The sequence below is a fragment of the Zonotrichia albicollis genome, chromosome 11 (genome assembly GCF_047830755.1).
Source record: "Zonotrichia albicollis isolate bZonAlb1 chromosome 11, bZonAlb1.hap1, whole genome shotgun sequence".
NCBI lineage: Eukaryota > Metazoa > Chordata > Aves > Passeriformes > Passerellidae > Zonotrichia > Zonotrichia albicollis.
In genome coordinates this window covers 1,560,664-1,583,766 of record NC_133829.1, presented here as the reverse complement: position 1 = coordinate 1,583,766, position 23,103 = coordinate 1,560,664, and the positions used below count along the sequence as shown (strand labels likewise).

Here is a 23,103-nt window from a genome sequence, read left to right as displayed (position 1 = left end):
TACCATTCCTACTTATCTGCCATCTGCTGCCATGCAAGTTTCCTCTCCTTTATAAAGCCATCTTCCAGGAGAGGAGCGGAGTCAAGGGCGGCCGGGGGGAGGGAGGAGATGCTCCTGCTTTCATTAATAGGTAGCGGACCAGGACGGGGTTGAGTGTTGTAAACAACCGGGTACTCGCACGGAGAGTGTGGTTTGCTGGCATTTACATCCGGCCGCCGTGGCGGGAGGAGTTTTGTCCTGGCGCAAACGGGGGCGGAGGGGAGTGGGCAGGGCAGGTGTGCCAGGGATGCTCCTCTGCTTTCACACCTGGAGGGGAGCGGGCAGGGCAGGTGTGCCAGGGATGCTCCTCTGCTTTCCCACCAGGATAGGAGCGGGCAGGGCAGGTGTGCCAGGGACGCTGCTCTGCTTTCACACCAGGAGAAAAGCGGGCAGGGCAGGTGTGCCAGGGGATGCTGCTCTGCTTTCACACCAGGATAGGAGCGGGCAGGGCAGGTGTGCCAGGGGATGCTGCTCTGCTTTCACACCAGGATAGGAGCGGGCAGGGCAGGTGCGCCAGGGATGCTGCTCTGCTTTCACACCTGGATAGGAGCGGGCAGGGCAGGTGTGCCAGGGATGCTCCTCTGCTTTCATACCTGGAGAAAAGCGGGCAGGGCAGGTGTGCCAGGGATGCTCCTCTGCTTTCACACCAGGATGGGAGCGGGCAGGGCAGGTGTGCCAGGGATGCTGCTCTGCTTTCACACCTGGAGAAAAGCGGGCAGGGCAGGTGTGCCAGGGATGCTCCTCTGCTTTCACACCAGGATAGGAGCGGGCAGGGCAGGTGCGCCAGGGGATGCTGCTCTGCTTTCACACCTGGAGAAAAGCGGGCAGGGCAGGTGTGCCAGGGATGCTCCTCTGCTTTCACACCTGGATAGGAGCGGGCAGGGCAGGTGTGCCAGGGGATGCTCCTCTGCTTTCACACCTGGAGGGGAACGGGCAGGGCAGGTGTGCCAGGGATGCTCCTCTGCTTTCACACCTGGAGGGGAGCGGGCAGGGCAGGTGTGCCAGGGGATGCTCCTCTGCTTTCACACCTGGGCGCTGCTGACGGCTCACCGACCCCTCAGACGGAGCGGGAGGCATGAATGAAGAGTTTGGGGTTGGTTTGGGTTTGAATGGACTCTGCTCTCGTGAATGGGAGGGAGCTGGCACTGCTGGGTGCAATCCTGCTGGGGATGATCGCAGCCAGGCTGCATCCGCGGCAGGAGCAGCGCTCGGGGTCAGTGTATCGGAGAAATGCGATGGAAATGCCCAGAGATCTGCAGGGCTCAGGGAAAATGCCGAGCTCGGGGCCCGAAGTGCTCAAATCCCCGCTGGGGTGGGGACAGGAGCGATGACAGCCAGGTGAACGCACCCTGGCTGGTCCTGCGGGCAGATTTAGGGAGGGCAGGGCGGCCCTGCAGGGCTCGTTCCCAGCCGAATGGGCCAATAAAGCAGCTCCCGGGGTGCTGCCACTAATAAAAAGTGAAGAAGCCGGCAATTACTGCCGCCCTCGTCGCGTAACTCATGCTCCAGATTATTTACAGTGACTCTTAAATTTTAAAAAATCCAGTTGGCTTAATTGGCTTTTTCTGCCGTGGGGATGGCAGCGAGGGAGGGCGGCACAAAAGCCAGGGACCAGCACGTCTGGAGCTCTGGGTCTGGTCGGGGTAGTCGGGAACAGTTCTCAAAAACACCGAACTTTGCTAAAAAATGCTAAAAAGCACTTTTCAGTTGTACATTCTCCTTTCTTCCAGCTCTGGCAGGCTGAGTTACAGCTCACAAAGCCAGCCATGGCACACAGGACTCTGGCTGAGTTGCGTTTTTTCTTAGAAAGCCGTGGCAGTTCCACGAGTTTTCCATCGTTCGACTGCAATTGATTTTCTCAGTGCTCTTTTTTTAATATATAAACACTCAGGTCTGGATTTCAACTCTTTTTCGTGGCAGTCCCTGTTTTTGCCACCATCTCTTGGTCTGGGGAAAGCATCAAGGGAAAGGAGGAGGAGAAAACGTTTAGTTCTGGGTTTGGGTTCTTAACCATCGGGGCTGTTGGTTTGAAGCATCATCCAAGAAACTCTGGCAGAAATAGTCCCAACTCTACAAAAATATGCAACGGGGAGAAATTGCTGCACTGGTGTTACAAACAATGCTGGCAAACGCTGCCGGGCTGCTGGGGCGGCTCGCTCAGTGCTCCAGAGATCCCTCCTGCCCACAGATCTTTGGGGATTTCGGGGTTAGGTGAGAACCAGCACCCGCCTTTTCAGCACTTGGCGGGCATTTCTCAAAAGCTGGATGCTCGAAGGACAGTCATTTCCCAAGCCATTGAATTCCTTTGTTACCGGGTAAATCCTTTTCATTCCTTGCCGAGTACAGCAGAGGGGGCACCGGATTATTTACAGACACCCGGCTGAAACCCAAAATCGCGGGGCTCCTTCTGGTGCCACCCTGGGCTGTCCCCCTGGGACACCGGGAGCACCTCGGGCACATCCCAGTTCACCCAGCACGATGGGACCACCCTGCTCTCCCCATTGCTCCTGAACCTCATCCACACACGGCTGAGATCCACAGCAGGATGGAATTGGGCCCCACCACAGTGTAATTTGCTTTTTGTTTGGTGTTGGTGAGGTTGGGTTGCTAAAGGTTGAGTGAAACCTCTGGAAATCTTAAACATCCCCATCACTGAAAGTTGAAAAACTGGCTGAGTTTTCTTTATGCCATCCAGCATCCCCATCCCTTTCACTAAATGATTTTGCATCACAACCCTGCAAAAAAAAAAATTACCATAGAGATCCCATTTAAGGCAAGGAGGAAAAAATAATGTAAAAGGAAATATTTTAGGTAGGAGTTGAACAGCAAATGCTTTTTGGTCTCTGTGGGGAGTAATGATCCACAACAAGGACACAATTCTATATGCATGTAATATTATCACATGCTTCAAAAAGCTTTTAAATCACATAAATGCAGTTATGGACCATTGTACAAAATAAACATTCCACTTGTGTTTAGGCTGTTTTTAGTTCTTTGATCTAAAGTGATGCTTGCAGATTTTATTGCTTTGTAAATTAAAGCAGCTTTGATTTGATTGAACTAAATTAATAAGGCTTCTGCCTTGTTGCAAGATAACAACTACAGTATATTTTGGCTGCACTGCACGTAAGGAAACTGCAGTCTGTAACAATTCCACTGAAGCTTTGTGGAGGATTTCAATACCTATTTTAATTAAAACAAAAGCCACTAATGTGTTCCTTAAAGAGAAAAAAACCTTAGAAGTCCTTTTAAATCTATTTTAATATGTCTTAAGGACTAGAAGATAAATGGCAGGAGAGCTGGGCTCTGACAAGGGACTTTTTCTCTGCCTTTTGAATTTGCTTCTTGCACGTCTGAGGCAGGGCTCCTTTAGGATGATAAATCATGGAATCCTGGAATGGTTTGGGTTGGGAGGGACCTTAAAGCCCATCCCATCCCAGCCCTGGCGTGGCAGGGACAGCTCCCACTGTCCCAGGGGGCTCCAGGCCCCGATGTCCCGCCTGGCCTGGGACACTCCAGCAGGGATCTGTGGGCTCTGACCATGCAGGGAAGGCCCTCAGCCCACTTTAACCAATGTGCTGTGACATTTTCCAGCTAATTTCTCCTCTGTGGGGCTTTTCAGCACAGTCACCATCTTTAAGTTACCCTGAAGAGGCTCCTGTAGCTCACAGGAAGGGTTGGGATGTGGACATTCCTGGTTCAAACCATCTGATCATTTTAAGGAAGATTTTCGGGGTTTTCTTCCCTTGGGAAGTTTGAAACCAGAACTGCTTCTTGCTCAATTTCATTTCCAAAAAAAAAAAAAAAGTCTTAAACAAAAGCTGCTCTTTGAAATCTCTAACAATAAAAAAAAAAGGCAGTGCCAAAAAGCCAGAGCTGCCACATCCTGACCACAGGGGCACTGTGGGAGGAGTGGAAGAACAATTCCCAGCAGGAAAAATCTGGGAGCAAAAGGACTCTATTGGTGGGCATCCCCATGTGCCCCATCCCTGCAAGTGCCCAAGGCCAGGCTGGACACTGGGGCTTGGAGCAACCTGGGATAGTGGAAGGTGTCTTTAATATCCTTTCCAACTAAACCTTTCTGGGATTCTGGGATCTGCTGGGGTTCCCAGACACAACTGCAGCTGGCAGGGCTCAAGCCTCAGCTCTCCCTGCACATTTTCAGGAATCTGGGATGGAAACAGCCAAAGGAAGTGCAAAAACTCCCTCAAAATCTCTGTGGCCCCATTCCTGCAGCCCCTGGTTCAATACTGCCACATAAAGGACAGTGTTTGCTCAGGGGCTTCATCCACTTTATCCCAGAAACTCAGACCCATCCAATCTCCCCTCCTTCACCACGGGGGTGGATCTGCCCCGTACAGCAGTGCTGGGATGCTCCCCAGTGTTTTTCTAACTGGTTTGGAAGGACAGATTTGCTGGCCCAACCTTTGCATGGCCAGGGGAGCCCTGCTCCTGATGCTGAGCCCCAGTCTCTGCTGTGAGGGGATGAAAAACCTGCCCCAGGCTCATCTCCCCCAGCAGCAGCCCCAGCTCCCCATCCTTCCCCTCCTTCTTACTCTTTTCATAAATAATTTTAATATAGTCCAGAGTGGCTCAAAACAGGAAACTCTGCTGTTTTAGTTTGGTCTGGAGTCAATTTTCCTAATCCCTGCGGTGGAGTTGCTAAGTTACCCTATCCCAGGGCCCTCGCTGCTGTTTTCATGTGGAAAAAAAAAATAATAATCATAAAAAAAAATCAGTTCTTCCCTAAAGCGTGGAGTTTGGGAAAGCTGCGGCTCGTTCTGTGCCAAGGGCTGGGCACAAGGAGCCTTTGCAGAGCTGCCCTCTGAAATCCCCTTTGAAACCCAGCCCTGGAAAAGCCCAGCCCTGGGCGGCTCGGGCGGGGTCAGGAGGGTCAGACAGAGATGAAATGAAAGACAAACAGCGGCCGTGGAAAGCTTTCCCTGCCATCTCCTCGGGCCTAATGAGCCCTGGCTGCGCGCCTGGACCCAGGCCAAACATTCATTTACCACAAATCTTCTGTAAATGATTACATTACCTTACATTAGTTTCTGTAGTACCCCCAACTGTTCCTTCCAAAGCAAGTTAAGCAGAAGGAAAGCTGCCACTTCCCTGTAATTATTCTCCCTTGGCCACTGGGCCACGCTCATGAGGAGGTGTGGGACAGAGGGAGACAATTCTGCCTTCCTGCAGTGGCCTCTTGGGCACTGCTGCCTTGGGTGAGGGAACAGAGGTTCCCATGTGGGATGGAGAGGGAACAGAGGTTCCCATGTGGGATGGAGAGGGAACAGAGGTTCCCAGGGTGGGATGGAGAGGGTGCAGGGCAGGGATGCTGCTGGAGGTGCAGAGCCTCCCCAAAACTGCAGCTGGGAACAGGAGCAGGTGATAATCATGGAATGGTTTGGGTGGGAAGGGACCTTAAAGCTCCTCATTCCAAGCCCTGCCAAGAGCAGGGACACCTTGCCCTAGAGCAGGATGCTCAGAGTTGCTTCAGACCATTGGTGATGGGTTGTCCTTTTGCTCCTGGGGCCTCCTTGGCTGCTGGAGGTCCCTGGGGCTGCAGTTTGGCCCTCAGCAGTGTGTCCAGGCTCACAGGGAGGGAGGCCATGGCATCCCTGCTGCGCTCCAGGCAGGGCAAAAGCCTCAGAGAACTCCTTGGCTTGTGAGCTCCAAGTGTGGTGTCATCCCAAATCTGGAAATTTTAGAGAAACCTCATCTCTCCCTAAGCAATTCCTCTCTTTTCCCACTCCACCTCCTCCTTTCCCTACAGCAAGACCACTTGGCACAGCCCCTCCTCTCTCTGCAGCCATTCCCCAGCTCCCTCCTCTGCTGGACTGCTTTGTCCAAGCTGTGTTTGCCTCCTGGGCCCCTCTCTCCAGCCCAGCCATGTGCCTGTGAGTGATGAAAGAGCAACTGGGCCCTTCAGCCGGGTGCAAACTCACGCTCTGCTGGTGTGAACTACTTTTCCTTGATGGGATTGACAACCACACGGTGATTTCTCCCCTCTCCACTGCTCCTCACGTGACAGATTCCTGTGGCTTGCAGTACAGGGCCAGTTTATTTATTTTCTCCCAGCCCTACGTGTGCAGCCCATGTTGCAGAGAGGCAGAGTGATCCCTATCCTGACAGTTTTCCATCTCCCCAAGGCACAGGAAATAGCATTGCTTCGCCTGCCAGGGCTGCAGTTACACTGGAGGCTGGGGCTGGGGCTGGTTTGGTGCTCAAAAAACCCTTGGGAAGATGCTTTGAGATGAGCAGCAAACTAAAAATAATTCCTGGGAGTCAATTCTTTCTTAAATTAAGCCAGGGAGCACCGGAGCTCTCTGTTATTCCCAGGTGTGCTCCCCTCCCTGTGTCCTCCCTCCCTTCTTCCAGCCTTTTCCCCAGGCCTTCTGTAATCTGCCATTTGTTATTGATTTTATTTAAGCTGCAGCAGTTTGTTATTATTATTAATTCCAGGCACATTTTTAACAGCACTAATAGGCTGGAAGAGAGAAGTGCTCTCATTTGCACACCCCTTCTCTCTGGAGGTGATTTAAGCCCATCCATCTCCCCAGCAGAGAAAAAAAATGGGAAAGGGAGATAAAGGCTGTTAATGGCGAGTTTAAAGTGCTGAGGTGGGAGTGTGAGGGGCGGGAGGTGACACCAGGAGGTGTTTAATTATCGTCTTGTGCCATCACAGGTGATGAGGGAATGGAGCTTCTGCTGCCTTATGGGAACCCAGGAAGGCAGTGCTGATCCTGCAGTTCCTCCCCATTACACAGACAGCCCAAACAGCCAAATATTGGCTTAAAATGTTGTAATTTGGCCACATGTTGGCAGCTTGCTCTGGAGCTTGTCCTTGTGCTGAAATCCAGAGGTTCATCTGAGGGAACAGGGATGGAGGGAGCAGCTGCTGCTCCTCAGTACATCCATGCTCCTGCAGCTGATGTTTGCTGCTCACACCATGGGAGGATTTCCCAGCAAGGGAAAGTGCCTTTATTAAGGTGAATTTTGGAGTAAATAACTCCTGGATTATGCTTGGCAAGAGCTGCCTTGCATGGAGACACTGAGCACCCTCAGAGTTCGAGGCTGCCCTTGGAAAACCTGTGGGACTCTTTGTTGGCATCTCCCCCTTCACCTCCTGGAGTGGAGGAGCCTTTTCCAGGATTGAGGGAAGGTCACTGCTGTCCTGCGAGGCCTGGTGTGGGCAGGAGCTGCTCCCGGTGCCAATGATGCCATGGATGCCATCACTCCATCGATGCCATCACCCCATCGATGCCATCACCCCATTGAGGCCATCACTTCATCAGTGCCATCACCCCATCGATGCCATCACCCCATTGAGGCCATCACTTCATCAGTGCCATCACCCCATCGATGCCATCACCCCATTGAGGCCATCAGTCCATCGATGCCATCATTGCCATCAATGCCATCATTCCATTGATGCCACCACTCTATTGATGCCATCACTGCCATTGATGCCATCATTGCTATCAATGCCATCATTCCATTGATGCCATCACTCCAATGATGCCATGAATGCCATCACTCCATTGATGCCATCACTCCATCAATGCCATCACCCCATCGATGCCATCACTGCCATTGATGCCATCACTGCCATTGATGCCATCACTCCATCAATGCCATCACCCCATCGATGCCATCACTGCCATTGATGCCATCACTCCATCTGTGCTATCACTCCATTGATGCCATCACTCCATCGCTGCCATCACCCCATTGATGCTGTCACTGCCATTGATGCCATCACCCCATCGATGCCATCACTCCATCAATGCCATTCCTCCATCAGTGCCATCACTCCATCGATGCCATCACTCCATCAATGCCATCACTCCATCAATGCCATCACCCCATTGATGCTGTCACTGCCATTGATGCCATCACTCCATCGATGCCATTACTCCATCAATGCCATTCCTCCATCAGTGCCATCGTTCCGTCACCCCCATGCACGCGGCTCCGCTGTCCCTCTGGGCCTGCAGGAGATGAAAGCAATCAGAATAACAGTGGGACACGAGCTGTGTGCAGGAAAATCCCAATTCTGAGGCATCACAAAGGGGCCCTGGCTTGATCCGAAGTTGCTGCTTGCAGGAAGTTTGCCTTTTGTTTGATCTATTTTGCACATCCCTATTAAATAACTAATTATTTAACATCTTTTAAAGCTTTGCTATATATTACAGCAGGCAGGACACAAATGGCTGCTTTTAATAATATAAAAGCCCATTAGCTTCATTTACTGTTAATGTTAAAATAAACATGAGGCAATTTAGATATACTATTCCAATTTCACGGAAACTTTGATGTTTTTCTTCTCCACTCACATAATTAAGGGAAAAAACTACTAATGATATTAAGTTTGTACAGTGTTAATGACAGAAACAAGCTGCAGTAGAAATTGCAGCCATTAATATGGAAAAATAAAATATTTAACACAGGAGATAAATGAAAGCAATTTTAATAAAGTAAAATGAAGAAAATTAATTTTAGAAACTTTCAGCATTCTTAAAACGCTCTCGGTTTGTGACACGTTTTGTGTGGTTTTCTGGTCGAGATTATTTATGATTATTTTTAACACCTACCTGTTTTCTTTTTTTCTCTTCCCATTGTTTTCTCTGAAGGTCGAATTCTGCCCTGATTTACACCCCATGACCTGGCAGCAGCTAAAGGTGAGCTCATCTCTAGGAGATGCTTTATCACAACCTTTTTTTTTTGGGAACCAGGAGCCCTTCAGGCATTTCAAACCCCCAAATGCCATCTGGGGATGCAGGGTGGTGCTGCCTCATGGGATGGGGCTCATCCAAGTGGCACCAGCATGGCTACACAGCACTCCAAGAGGATGTGTGGCAGGGTTTGTGGCTCTGGAGGGTTGGGGTTGGGAACAAGGTGTTGCTGTGGGAGTTGAAGGCTGAGCCTCAGGGGCACAGAGAGCAGCTACAGGGGCTGTGCTCCAGCAGGATCTGGGCTGAGACCACCACAGCGTGGAAATCTGAGCCCTGGGAGCAACCTGGAGCTTGGCCAGAAACCAAAGGGGTTCTGTGGTCAGGGCAGGAATAACCTGGGTGCAGCAGCCAACAGCAGCCTGTGCTCCCCCTTCCCATGGGCTCTGCTGCCACGGAGACCAGAGCAGAGAGGAACATCCCTCTGCTCTCCATCACACATGCTTCCCACAGGAGAGGGGCAGGGAGGGCTCAGCCCCAAGCAGGGAAGCTCTTGCTTCATGGCTCAGCCACCCAGGCCCCACCATCCTGCTCATTTTGGAGCCCCTAAAGTGAATCCATTCCCAAGAACAGTCCATTCCCACATTTCCAAACTTTGGAGGGAGGGCAATTGGCACCCACGTGCATTTCAGCCTCTCTTCCACACCATCAGCTCCATCACTAACATGTGGCAGCCTTTGCCAGCAACCCATCTTTAGCAACAGCTCGGTGATTTTTTTTTTTTATTCTGATGCATTTATTTACAGGAAATGATTAATTAAGGAATTCTTTTCATTGCCATTAATAGTTTTGCAGACAACCCGACGAGATAATCATCACACGCTGGCAATCACTTGCCATCAATTATCCCCACGCTGCTGCTGTCAGTGGATCACAGCCCCTACCTGGTGGGAGTCACTGCTGGTGCCACCGAGGCATTTTCCAGAAATGCAGTGTGGGGAGGATGGGAAACAGCTTCCAGACAGGCTCTGAGATTGATATGCACGCCAAAGGGAAATGCATTAAACTATTTAACTGCCTGGAAATCCAGCATAATGAACATCCAAAGGTATCTTATTACTAGTGCACTGTAGCTTGCCTTTATTTATTTGTTAGCATTTAAATTTTGTTCCAATTAGTTCTTGTGTAGCACTCCTGCTGCAGGGGTGGGTCCTGCTGAAGACCCTCAAATCTGTGTTTCTGCTCAGGTGGGAGTGGGAAGGGAGAGGGATGAGGGATGGCAGACAGGGAACAGCCAGGTCAGGGATGACAGGGACCTGGCCTTGTGGAATTTGGGTGGCCCTGGATGAGCTCTCCTGTCCTTCCCCAGGCCACCATTTCCCCACTCAGGGCCCATCACCAGGGGCTTGTCACCACCTCCACTCCCTGTTCCCACATCACAAAATCCTGAAATGGCTTGGGTTGGAAAGGACTTTAAAATCATCTCACCCCACCCCTGCCATGGACAGAGCCACTTTCCACTGTCCCAGGCTGCTCCAAGCCCTGTCCAACCTGGCCTTGGACACTTCCAGGGATCCAGGGGCAGCTCCAGCTGCTCCTGCCAGGGCTGCCCACCCTCACAGGGAAGGATTTCTTCCCAAAATCTAATCAAAACCTATCCTCTGGCAATGTTAACCTGCCCCTTGTCCTGTCACTCCAGTTCCCAATGAATTTTCCCTCTCCAGCTTCCCTGTAGCCTGTTCAGATCCTGGAAGGGGCTGTGAGGTCTCCACAAAACCTTCCCTTCTCCAGGCTGAGCAGCCCCAGCTGTCCCAGCCTGTCTCCATAAGGAGATGCTCCAGTGCCCTGATCCACCCCATGGCCTCCTCTGGAATTGCTGCTCCAACATTTCCATGTCCATCTTTTGTTGGCAGCCCCAGAAGTCAGCGCTGTTTTGCTGGTGCTTCCCAGCCTGCCTGTTGGATGTTTTAGGACAAACCCCAAACCCTTCCTCCCAGGGCTGTGTGTGTGTCCCCAGTGAGGTGTGGGGAGCACTGGGCAGCTGTGGTGGCCTCCTGCTCTCCCTGGGAAGAGCCAGGCACCCAGTGAGCAGAGATTTTGGGAAACTGGACCAACGTGCTCAGCAACGCCTGAGCCTCTCAAACATGCCAGAAGGACATTAAATGGAATGTATTCAGTGCTAAGAATTATGGTATCTTTAGAACCTAAAGTGTATAATTAAATTATAACATCTGAGATTGGAATTGCTTTCTCACTTGTAGGGGGAAAAAAATAAGACATTTTAATAACATGTCATAAGTTTTACAGTTATTGGATTTTCAAATTGTTTACAAAAGCAATATTGTTCAATTGCATTGTTGTTTTGTTGGGGTTTTTTTCTTAAGTCTTTTGATAAAAAGAATAAACTAACAATAATGTTCCCAGGAGGTAGAACAAAATTGCATTTCACTTTTGTTATTTGTTTAATTATCCATTTAGCCAGTCAGTATATAAAACTCATTTTCAGCAGATTCCTCTTCAAAGTCTCTGGCTCCAGCTGTAACTGCAAAGAGCTTTCAACTTTTATTTAACATTAATAACCCAAGGAAATCCTGGTGTTCAGGTACTGCAGCACCTTGCCTGCCATTCCAGGGACATGGGTAGGAGAGAACATCAGGCTGGTAATTCCCAGTTTTTAGGACGGGAGGGGAACACTGGCTCACAGTGTCCTGTTTATTTTCAATAGGAAACCACAGGGGAGTCCTAAAAATCCACAGTCCCTGGTGGTTTTGCATTCTAAGCCTGCTGGGATTCTTTTCCTGGCTGTTCCTCCCTGTTTGTAGGAGGAGACCTTGGGCCAGGAGAGGATTCTCCAGGCCATGACCTGGCTGAGGTTCACATTTGAAAGGTGATTTGTGTTGGGACAGGACCTGACCCCGTGGCAGGTTTGGCTGGTTGTGTCTTGGTTTCGAGGAGATTTAATTAATTCATTTAATCAGTAGCTTTCTGTCTCCATCAAAATGTCTGTATTTCTACAAACCCATCAGTCCCAGCAGCCTTTAAACCCATGATTTGCCTGGCAAGGAGAAGTTGGGCATGGCTGGAATCCCACTAAAGCACTCAGTGGCTCATCTGTGTAGATGCTCAGGTTGAAGCTGTTCCTGTTCATGGCACAGGGTGGAACCAGATGACCTTGAAAGGTCCCTTTGAACCCAAACCACCCTGTGATTTTGTGATTTAAGATTCTGTGATTTTATGATTCTGTGATTTTCATTACTCTGTTTCCATGATTAGCAAGCACTGCACAGTATGTCCATCAGTGTTTTCTCTCTTTCAGCATCTCCTTCCAGAGGCTGATTCCTGCCGTGTTTGAAGCACAATTGCTGATATTCAGGATCATCTTCCAGCCCCTCCCGATAGTAGGGAGCAGCAGGATCCCACCCCTTCCTGGGAGCTCCGCAGGATACCCCAGTGATAAAACCTTGGTTTTTGGGATTTACGGGCACATAACCCCCCAGAGCAGCACCTGAGCTGGAGACTGTGGGAAAACAAAACCAAAGAGGTGTAAAATGGAGCCACTTTCTTTCCCAGCCTGCATTCCTGGGATGAGGCAAAAGAAGGAGCTGCTCCATCCCTGTGGATGAGCTGCTCCTGCTGCCAGCACATATCGGCTGTTAAATGCTTACCCAGCACCGGGAGGGGGTTATTAGGAGCAGTGAATTCCTTTGATAAGTTCCCAGGTCATAAAGATGTTTGACTCCTCATTTGCACGTTCCTCTCGGAATCGATCAAAGCGGAAAAGCTGGAGGGTAAAAATCGATAAGAGAGAAGGGTCTGTGGGAAGACGTATGGATAGAGCTGGGCAGGGGCAGGGCAATCAGTTATTGTGCTAATTGATGGCAGAATGAGAACTCAGAATTGATCAGAGGCTGCCTGGGCTGATACAACTCAGTGGCTCCAGAATCCTGCTCTGGAGATCTCTCAGAGGGATGCTCGGATCAGCTGCACCGTTCCCAACCTGCTCAGCTGCAGGGGTTTATTGACAGGGAAAAGCAAAATGAGCCTGGCTCTGGGTTAGATCCCCCAAAAAGCAGGACTCTGCTGATCAGGGCTCCTGCTATTCCAGCAGATTTCCACTGCTATGTGGATCCAGGGGCTGTTGGTGTATCCATGAATCACCCACCCTCTCCTCCACTGAGGGTTTAGAGCAACCTCTGCCTCCCTCCAGAGCACCACAGGACATCAAGGATAAATAATTCACCCTCCTGACACTCTTGTGGGCTGGAGTCTGTCCAGAGGAGAGAGGAGACTGAGGCACAGGCACAGTGAAGAGCTGGTTGCTGCTGAACCTCACTGCGAGAGGAGATCAGAGATCAGGAGATCAGCTGTGCACCAAGGCTGTTCCCAGTTTTTGCAGAGTGTTCCCAGCACTGCTGCTGTGGGATGAGACAGGAATCCTCCTGCCCCAGGCTGCCCTGGAAGGCACAGGTTTGACATTTCCAGTGAGTATTTCTGGGTGAAACAGAGCTCGAACACCAGAGGGAAGCCTACAGACCCCTCTTCTTGGAAGGTATGCAATCAGATAAACCAGATCCAATCCACCTGCTTGTGCCCTCCAGGCGGGAATTCCTGTTTTCCATGGGGCAAACTATGCTCCAATTCTCCTCCCTGCAGTTCCTTGAAACAAATGATACTTTGGGGATAATTTCTGGAAGATCTGCCCTGAAGCTGGATGGGAGGAAGGTCAAAGCCGCCTCCATTGCAAAGCTGCAGCAGTGACCCCACAAAGGGAACATCAGTCCCAGATGGCTTCCAGCACTGGGAATTCTGAAGACCAGGTAAGAAAAAAAAGAGTTTAAACAAGGATCAGCCCTGGGGCAATGGGGTGGAAGGTGACCAGGCAGGGTTCTTCCAGTCCTGTGCCTCTTCCTTGGCCACAAGGAGCTGCCCAGAAAGGGGCTCTGCTGGTGCCCAGGTACCTTGGGCTTTTTGCTGCCCTGCAGCCAAGAAAAGGAAAGGAAAAACAAATTTCTTGGTAACAGCTGTGTTTCCTTAACAAACAACTGTTCCCTTAAAACATCCAGGATGACGAGTTGACAGTAATGAAGTAACATCTGTCCAATCAGTGCACTTTTTGGCAGCTCTGGAGCCTCTGAGTGAACGTTCCCTAATGTTCACCAGACACTCGCAGCACCTGCTCTGCACCCCCAGCCTCTTAGGCTGCCTCCAAATGCAGAACAGATGTGAGGGCTGAGATAAAAAGCTTCCCCAAACAATCTATCAGTCTAATAGCATTGATCAGATAAAACTATCCTGGAACATCACTTGCTTTGCTTCGGGCACCTTCCACCCTTCCTGGGCATCAACCCTGCTGTTAACCCTTGCAGGGTGCTGGGAGGGAGGGTTGGGGCTCTCAGGATCTGGCAGGGCCCACAGTCCTGTTGTGGGCTACTATTATTATTGTTGTTGTTTTGTTATAGATGATGGTGATTATTAAGTACATGGTGGGATTTTTGGGGTGCTCTGTGCAGAGCCAGGAGTTTGTCTCAGTGATTCTTGTGGGTCTCTATCCAACTCAGGATAATATATGATGCTGTTGATAGGAATGCAGCATAGGATATGAATTCCTGCAAGGCTCTGCTGGGAGCAATAGTGGGACAAAAAGACCATCCATGGATTAAGGAAGGTGTTTTCCATGCGGGCATGGGGATGCTGTTGGCATTGCATATGGCACTGGGGACACCCGGCATATCCAGAGCAGCTTGTTTGTGGCAAACGAGCAGGGAAGGGCAGCTTGGGCAACTGTGAAATTAATCTTTTGAGGGGCAGCTTGTCCTGGCTGTGGAATTCCCCTTCTGAGAGCCATTTGTTCTGTCTGACCCAGGGCAGGGATAGCAGGGCTGGAAGGATGGGTTCTGTGGATCTGGAAGGAGACCAGGAGATGTTGATGTCTCTGCATCACCCCCAGCTCCCTGCTGCTATAGAGAATTATGAAATCACACAATGGTTTGAGTTTAAGGCTCCTTGGAGCTCATCTCATCCCAAGCATGGGCAAGTGGCACTTCAGGACTGTTTATTTTCTCCCAGATTAGCTCAGGCCCAGCTGCAGCTCGGGGGTCAGCAGCTCTGGCACTGGAAGGTGCTGCCATCACTGGTTTTTGCTGTTCATTTCTCAGCAGCCTCTCTCATCCCCTTGGCTCGGTGTGCTGAGAGGGTCCCTGGGCTGCCCTCCCTCACGGGGACACATTTCTGGGCCTGTGCAGTGACAACACGAGCAGCCACTCTCCTTCCCCTGGCTTTGGCTTGGCAGGCCTTGCCGCGCAGCCGGGAGGGGTGGGGGCGCCTGGGAAAGTGGGGAGCAGCAGATCTGGCCTTTGAGTTAGGGGGGAAAGAAGGAAAAAGCAGCGCCGGCAGGGCCGGGAGCGGGACCGAGCTGAGCCCGGCTGCGCTGCGGGTCCGCGGCCACGGGAGGGCGCGCGGAGCCCGGGAACGGCACAGGAGGGCCGGGCCTTGAGGGGGCGGCTGAGAGCGGCTGAGGGCTGTGAGGGAACGGCTTGAGAGCGGCTGGGGCTGTGAGGGAGCGGCCGAGAACGGGCTGGGGCTGTGAGGGAACGGCTTGAGAGCGGGCTGGGGCTGTGAGGGAGCGGCCGAGAGCGGGCTGGGGCCAGGCTTCCTGAGGCGTTGGCTTCGCCCTCTCTGTTGCTGCGTTTGGAGCAGTTAAACCGTCAAAGTTACGTTGGAGGGAGCCTAAAGCCCATCCAGTGCCACCCCCTGCCATGGCCAGGGCCATCTTCCACCATCCCAGGGCGCCCCAATGTCCAGCCTGGCCTTGGCACTGCCAGGGATCCAGGGGCAGCCCCAGCTGCTCTGGGAATTCCAGCCCAGCCCCTGCCCGCTCTCCCTGTCAGGAAATCCTTCCCAATATCCATCTAAATCTCTCCCAGTGGGAACCTATTCCCTGTGTGCTGGGGAGGGATCTCTTTGGGACAAGGCATTCTCTCCATCCCTTGTCCCAAATCCCTCTCCAGCTCTTCTGGAGCCCCTTTAGGCACTGGAAGAGGCTCTAAAGGTTCCCTTGAAACTTCTCGGTTGGCTCCTCTCTTCCTGCTCACAGTTCCTGGTACCAAACGTAAGTTATTTAAACCTGGGCCACTTGCACAAACAAAACAAATTCATTTATAAGAAGCCAGAGCATTAATGGGTACATCTGTCTTTTAAAACTCATGGAAGTTCACTGTTCTACTTCAGCTCAGAGCACACACATGGACACACTGTGGTATCTTTTGAGCTGGAAGGAAATTTGATACCAAAGTTAAATAATCCTGCCTGAGCTTCTAGGACAGGGATTGTGCTCACAGGCTGGCAGCAGAGCTTGGCAGGCCCTGCCATGATTCCAGCTATTATGGGACAAAACCGTGGATTTGTTGTCCCATTAACACAAAGCCAAGATGAGTTAGCAGAGGTAGAAGGTGAAAGGTTTGTCTGCAGGCTCGCCTGGAGTCAGAGGGGTCTCAGCTCATTTTGTATGAAGTGCAGCCAACCATAGCCTCAGCATCAAGGCTCAGGGCCATTGAGTTTATGTACATTGATTTCACACCTTCACTCATTTGCCTTTCCTCTCCCCAGTCCTTTCCTGCAGATAAATTTAAGGCCCAGCAGAGAAGGAACATCCTTAGCTGGAAAAATCAACTGTGGCAAATTCGCGATAAAAGTCAATCTTCCGTGCACCTTTGTTTTACTGGGTGTTGCAAGAGATTAGACATGTATTTCATCCAGCTGGATTTTCACCCTGGGCACGTTGAGTTTTCCACAGGATGGATCAAACAGGAGGGAGGTTGCTGTGCTTTGCTCTCCTGAAGCCCAGTCCCAGCAGCAGCACTCCAGATCCCTGGAAATACTGACCCTTAGACGAGGATGCTGGGCAGGGATTTCTGTGGGTTTTTTTGGGCTGGAATTGGAACAATTTTAGTTTTAGGAAAACCAATTGGCTGTGCCGGCACATTTCTCTGAAGTGGGGGATATTGGTCCAATGTTGCAGCAATGAGGGGAGAACCTCACCCCCCATTTTTAGTTTCTGGAGCTGTGGCCCCTTTTCTTTCTAGTTTGGTTGATCTAGGTGTCCCTGGGGTTCTCCACAGCAAACATTCCCAGCTCCTTTACTCTTTCTTCCTGCCTTATGCTGCAACCTGAAACAAGTAATTGCCTTTAGCCCAGGAAAAAATAGACTCTGTATTGTTTCCTGCATCCTCTCCAGTCCCCATTCTCTTTCCCCACTCTAGCACAGTTATTCAGTTTATAAATTTGGCAAATGCGTGTCAGGGCACTTCAGACATCAACCCTGAGCTGGTTTTATTGGCAGCAGTGAGATCCTGGGCACGTTTGCAAGAAGCATCTCTGAGCTGTAGGTCCAGAAGTGGGAACTGCTGGTATGAGCTGGACTCATCCTTAGGGAAGAGCCTTCCCTATCCCTCGAGGGACCCAGTTCTCCTGCAGGAGAGCCACAGGCCAGCCCTTGGCTTTGCCAAGTGTTTATCCCACTGGAGCAGCGCAGCCCCAGCTGCGAGGCATGAGCTGGATCAGGCATCTCCTTCCAGGCTTTGTTTGGAAGCAGTGCTGCTCCCAGCTGCAGTGTTTGATCTTTTCCAGAGCTGAGGAGATAAGAGCAGGGTCCTCAGGGAGCTGGGAAACCCTCCCTGCTCTGCAGAGTGAGGCGAACGCTCTGAGCAGCACTGGGACCCTCAGGGGAGGGAGTGCTTTTCTTACAGTGCCATAAATCACAGCTCCAAGGCTGCTCCGTCAGAAGGGAGAAGCAGGGAAGGGGCAGTGGAGCAGTTTTTAACCCTGGATCACCTGGAGGGCTGGGATGTGCCCTGGTGTGGCAGAGTTGCCCTGTGTGTGCCAGTGTGGGAGCTGCGCTGCTCTGCCCCACTCCTTCATTTGTAATTGGCAATTCTGAGCAGAGCAGGTCAAGGAAAATGTCTACAAAGTCATCACACCTTCTTCTAGAATAAATCTTCTCTCTTTCTAAGTAGAATGGGAGAAGAAAGAGGAGGAAGAGGTGGCTTAGGAGAGAAAGGATATTCTGGAGTAAGGAATGCCCAGGTTGGCACCACTGTGAGCCCCCCAGAGAATTGTGGTGGGGCATCCTCCTCATTCACAACCACCAGCATTGGGGGTGACTGTAGGGAAACAGTGACCAAAACTCCTCATGGCCTTTGCTATGTGTATCCCACAAAAATGTGCTTTCATCCCAGAATAACGGGGGAGAAAGTCTGTGGTTTCATCCCTGGCGTCTACAAAAGGGATAAAACCCCCCCTTATCTCTCATAACCATAAATGGCTGCTTTTCGTAGGGATTTGGGAGCAGGGTGACCTGGCATGGGGTGATTCATGTAGCCAGGGCAGCAGGAATTCCTCCTGAAAGGTGTCCTTCCCTCAATCTGCTTTTTGTCGTGTGAGTAACAGGGAACCTCAGCTCTCTGTTATTAATATGCCATCAGACCATATGTTCTCAGCCTCAGCCCATATGTATTTTTGAAAAGAACCACCTGTGAGTAATTCTGCCTCCTCAGAGGAGTGAGTAAAATCTGCTTCGGTGTGTGTGTGCTGTGCAGGGAAGGAGGACTCCAGGATTTTAGGGAATTTGTAGGAATTTCGCTGTTTTGGGCCTGCCCTGCTGCGGCTCGGGGGTTACCTGGTCCCTGTGCCATCAGCTGTGCCACCTCGCCGCGGCACAAAGCAGCCCTGAGGAGAGGCTGTTGTTGTTTTCAGGGCATGGACGGTGGTTCTGCTGTCCCAGGGTATTTGAACAGCTGCCCCGCGCGGTGCAGGCGGAGCCGGGATCGCAGCGCTGCCGGTGACTCACCCCGCTGCCAGGGACAAAGCACAGAGCCAGCGGGGATGCCAACGGTGAGAGGCTGCCCTGCTCCTGCTCGGGGCGCTGCCAGGGCTCAGTTACCCCAGACAGGCACAGCTGTGTGCCTGACCTGGCCACAGCCTCCTTTTTATTTACCTCTGTTTTTAAGGGATTTCAGATGGACCGAGGCCCTTTGCAGAGCTCTTAGAGCCTCTCACCCACTGCAGCCCTAAGGGATACCCCAAACACAGTTGTGACTCTCCCATTTTCTGAGGGTTAAATCCCTGTCTGAGCTGCTGGGGATGGCTGCACTCCCAGCTGAGAGGCAGAAGGACAGAGCCACTGAGAGGGGCAGCTGCCCTTTGGAAAGAAACTTCACCTTTTTGGTTTCAGGGAAGCCAAGGCGCTATTGCAGCAGCAACCACGGGCCAGTGAAAGTCTGGAAGTAGCTATTGTTTGCAGATGCAGGAGAAAATGTTTGCTAAACACGTAATGAATCAGTGTTTTAAGGGATTGAAACCACATGCCTGTGTGGCTGATGTGTGGATTTCTTCATGGTAAAATGTTAATGAGAAACTCTTGGGCAAGCCAGTTCCAGTAAGCCATATAGCCCAAGCCTGTGTGACGCTGGGAATGCAGGAGAGAGGAGCAGATTTTTTTTTAAAATGCTGTGAATACAACAGAGGAGTTGTTTCCCATCCCTTTCATGCCCTGCCCGTGCTCTCCTCACTCCCCTGGCACACACGTGGCAAAGCCCAGGACAATTCCTGTCCCTTGCAGGGCACTGCAGGAGGGAAGAGTGCGCATGTGGAAAGCCAGCACCTTGGATCACTCCCCTCCGTCTGAGCAGCCTGGCTGCAACTCACAGAGGCTTTTTTCCCTCGCAGACGGAAAATATTCCTCAGTGGAGCCCCAGGATTTGAGTGACACAACAACAATATTCCCTCCAAGCGTGTGGGGCAGCCAGGTGAGAGAGGCTTTGCTGGCACCGCCGGGGATGCGCTGACGCCGGCTCCTGGCCCCGGCCGGAGGCTTCGAAGCACACGATGCTTTCCAAGTGGGATTGCACCTGGAGATTTGCACCTTCTCCAGCCTGGAAGGAGCAGCCAGAATGGCAGTGCCTTGCTGAGGCTGTGCTACAACAAGTGCCCAGGTATTTTCCACCACAGTTTGATTTTGAGGGGTTAAAATTGCCCAGGAGTTACACCCCAGATTTTATCAGATTCAGATTTGGGTTTAGGAGGAAATCCAAGCTTTTGGGCAAGGTGTTGGATTTCAATGCTCACTGCGTCCAGTCAGTGGAGCCATTCAGAAACATCAGCTCCCCGTGGCTTGGCAGAGAGCAGATCTGCTCCCAGCACACAGTCCCAGTTCAAGGGACAGGGAGGTCACTGGTGCTGCAGGGACAGCAGCATCGCCAGCAGGCACCGAGCTCCCAGCCACCCACCAAATGCCAGTTTGGGCAGGAGTAATGCAAATTGCTGCTTCCCTGGGTCATCCGGGGCACTCAGCAAAATCATAAAATGGTTAAAATTTGGAAAAGACCTCCAAGGTCATGAAGTCCAACCAAGTCCTTCAGCATACCTTTAACAACAAGTTTACTCAAGATTCAGTTTAGCACAATTGCTCATTTTAATGCCTCAATTGGCTCAGGCACCAGATACAGTTGCTGTATGTGCCATCCCTTTTAGCCTGCTTTCCTCTCTATCATTTGGGCAGCAAATGCTTGCTCAACCCCACTCTGCTCCAGCTGCAAAGCTTCACTCCTGCTTTTTAGAGAAATTAGGAAGTTGTATGTTATGCAAACAAAGTGTGCCATGTGTGGCCTGAGAGTTTCATTCATTCATTTGTTTAGGAGAAAGAAAGGGAAAAGCAAAAGGGCCCAGTGCAACTAAGAAAACAGAAATTGGGAAATAAAATTTGAGTGATGATCATTTCAGGCCCGCTGGGGTTATGCATCATGGGTCTGGAAGGGAAATGGGCTTATCAGATCCTTTGCCTTTTGTACAGATAAAGAAAATATTTCCTTACAGAAGTACACCATAAAATCTGGCACCAAAAGTCTGTCTTGGCTCGGTGGCAAGAGTACAGTGTGGGGGTTTGGTCCATAAATGTGGTGAAAATCCATATTCCCAAGCAGAGAAGCTGTGCAAGGCAAAGTTTGCAGAGCAGACCTGACCTTTGTTTATGAATCACTTAAATCATACATTTAATGTAATGCAGAAGGATTAACCCACTACAGATTTTTGAAAGTAAGCTTTAGAAAGATCACTCTCATACATTGTGGGGTTTTTTAGAGCAATGCCTCAATTTAATCTATGTGGAAGCTATTGTTTAAGCTGTTAAATTCCATAGGATTTCTCATGGGATTGAGGATGAGTGAGAGGTAGACAGACAGCTGATGACCAACACTGACTATTCCAGCTGCTGTTTTCTCTCCAAGGCCTCTCTTTAGTAGGGGCAATCTTAAATGTCACGCCTCGACCAAGGAACAGAGATACTTCCAGGTGCCCTTTCCTGGTGATCTCATGTCTGCACCAGGGAGACCTTAATTACAAATGCTAGGAACAGCAAGGGGGGTGCATCCCACCACCCCTGCAGCCCCCCTGCAGCAGGGCCCTGCTCTCTCCCTCCCCAGCCTGTTTACTGCAGCCTCCAGCACCAGCGGTCGGAGCAAAGGGAGGAGCGGGGTTTTGGCTTTAGGGCTCAGCACCAAAAATAAAACTCTGCTGAAAGCCAGGCAGAGCTGGGAACCTTGAGAGAGGCTCCCGCCCAAGCAGCCAGACGGGCTTCCTCGGGTGGAAAATTAGAGATGGGCACTGAGCAGCCGTGGGCGGAGGGCGCTGCTGGAGGACTCACAGAAACCAAGGCTGCCCTGACACAGACACAGCTGGGGCTCCAGTAACCAGTGCCCCACTCTGGGGTAAGCACCACAGGGCTGGGGGGCTGGCCAAGCCCAGGGGGGAGCCCTGGAGGCAGCAGGGAGAGCCGTGTGGGTGCTTATGGAGCTGGGCGCTGCTGGGCAGCCCCTGGCACAGGTGCCCAGAGCAGCTGGGGCTGCCCCTGGATCCCTGGCAGTGCCCAAGGCCAGGCTGGATGGGGTTTGGAGCACCTGGGACAGTGAAAGGTGTCCCTGCCATGGCAGGGAGTGGAAAAGGATGGGCTTTAAGGTCCCTCCAGCCCAAACTATTCTGGGATGATCTCTCACAGCCTCAGGCAGTGCAGTACATACCCTACCTAGGGCCAACCTCTCTCCTTCAAATACACTACTGATATTCACCCATATTGTTTTGATTTTGGCATCTGGCCTCTGCCACCTCTGCTTGGAAATGGTGCCACAAGACCATTTTGTGTCAGCAGCTTACCAGGTGACACCAGGTGTGTGTCTCTGCTCAGATGTGTCCCCAGGCCTCTGCCCCTCCATCTGTCTCCTCTGATGGACCAAGAAATAGACACAGCTTTTGTAAGCCCACAGAGTGACTCTCCAAATTCATATTTGCAGAAAGACATTAATGTTCACATGTGGTGTCAGAACAAGATAAGTGTCTGTGCAATTAAGAAACAGCTGTTGCTGGCAGCTTGCCCCAACCAGTCTCAACAAGGAGCAAGACAGGTAGCCTGGTTTTATCAGACTCTGGGATCCCTTTCCAACCACTCCTGTGTGTTCCCAGCAAGACAATATATCAGCCTGTAGGAATGGCCCCTTGGTTTGGGGCCAAAACACAAGATTGGGTTGTTCTGAGGCAGCGTGCGCTGTGGCGAGGACAGCGTGTTTCCCCAAACAACACCTGGCAGCAGGGATTCAAAACAATGCTGAAATCAGGCCAATCTAAAGATTTGCTGGAGCTGCTAGTGATGCAAAACGAGGACAGGTGTGGCCATATTTCCAAAATTGCCCACGGCCAGTGTTTCAGGAACTTGGCAGCACCTGGCTGGGACAGATTTTCTAAGGAGGTCAGCACCCAAGATGTGGAGCCAGCGTGAAAACCCATCCCAGAATATCTAGCAGAGAAATACATCCCTTGAGGGTGGCACAAATGTTTCCCCACTGCACCAGGAGCAAGGAGACCTCAGACCCTTCTGCAGCCCCTGGACACAGCCTGGCAGTGCCAGAGACCTCTCCTACTCCCAGCCAGAGGTGAGTGAGCAATCTCTTTGAGTTATCTTTGACTCAGTTTGTGGTTTGACAGCAATTCCTGTCATTTCTTGAAAAATACCTGTACAACTCCTTTTCTTTTTCTCTCCTTACCTTTTCTCTTTTCTTTCACTCTTGATTTTTTTCTGCACTTGGCTTTAATTTCCAAAGGGTTATTTTTGTTGTGGTGTGGAGCCTTCCCAGATGATGCTGGGAGCTGCACAGACACCTCTGTCTGTCCTGCTGTGCCTACCCAGGGCTCGGGCAGGGTGGCAGCTCCTCTGAGCCAGAGCAGGATACTCTGAATGAAGAGATGCCTCCAAACCACCTCTGTCCAGCCTTGGGAGAGGTGGGAGTTGGATCCCAGCTCTTGCCATGGTTCAAATTGGACTCAACCAAACCCAGACACCCATAAATTCTGGGAA

At 51.2% G+C, this 23,103-nt stretch overlaps 1 long non-coding RNA gene across 1 annotated transcript in view; it reads left to right on the top strand.

The window, feature by feature from the left end:
• The window catches only part of LOC113458806 (uncharacterized), a 57,360-nt gene extending 34,683 nt beyond the window's left edge, over positions 1-22,677 (top strand). Inside the window, exons 2-6 of the long non-coding RNA XR_003379424.2 lie at positions 8,670-8,717; positions 9,556-9,816; positions 12,025-13,525; positions 19,431-19,696; positions 22,601-22,677. This is a non-coding gene — a long non-coding RNA (uncharacterized LOC113458806). The remainder of the gene's footprint in view (positions 1-8,669; positions 8,718-9,555; positions 9,817-12,024; positions 13,526-19,430; positions 19,697-22,600) is intronic.
• The last annotated feature ends 426 nt before the right edge of the window (positions 22,678-23,103 follow it).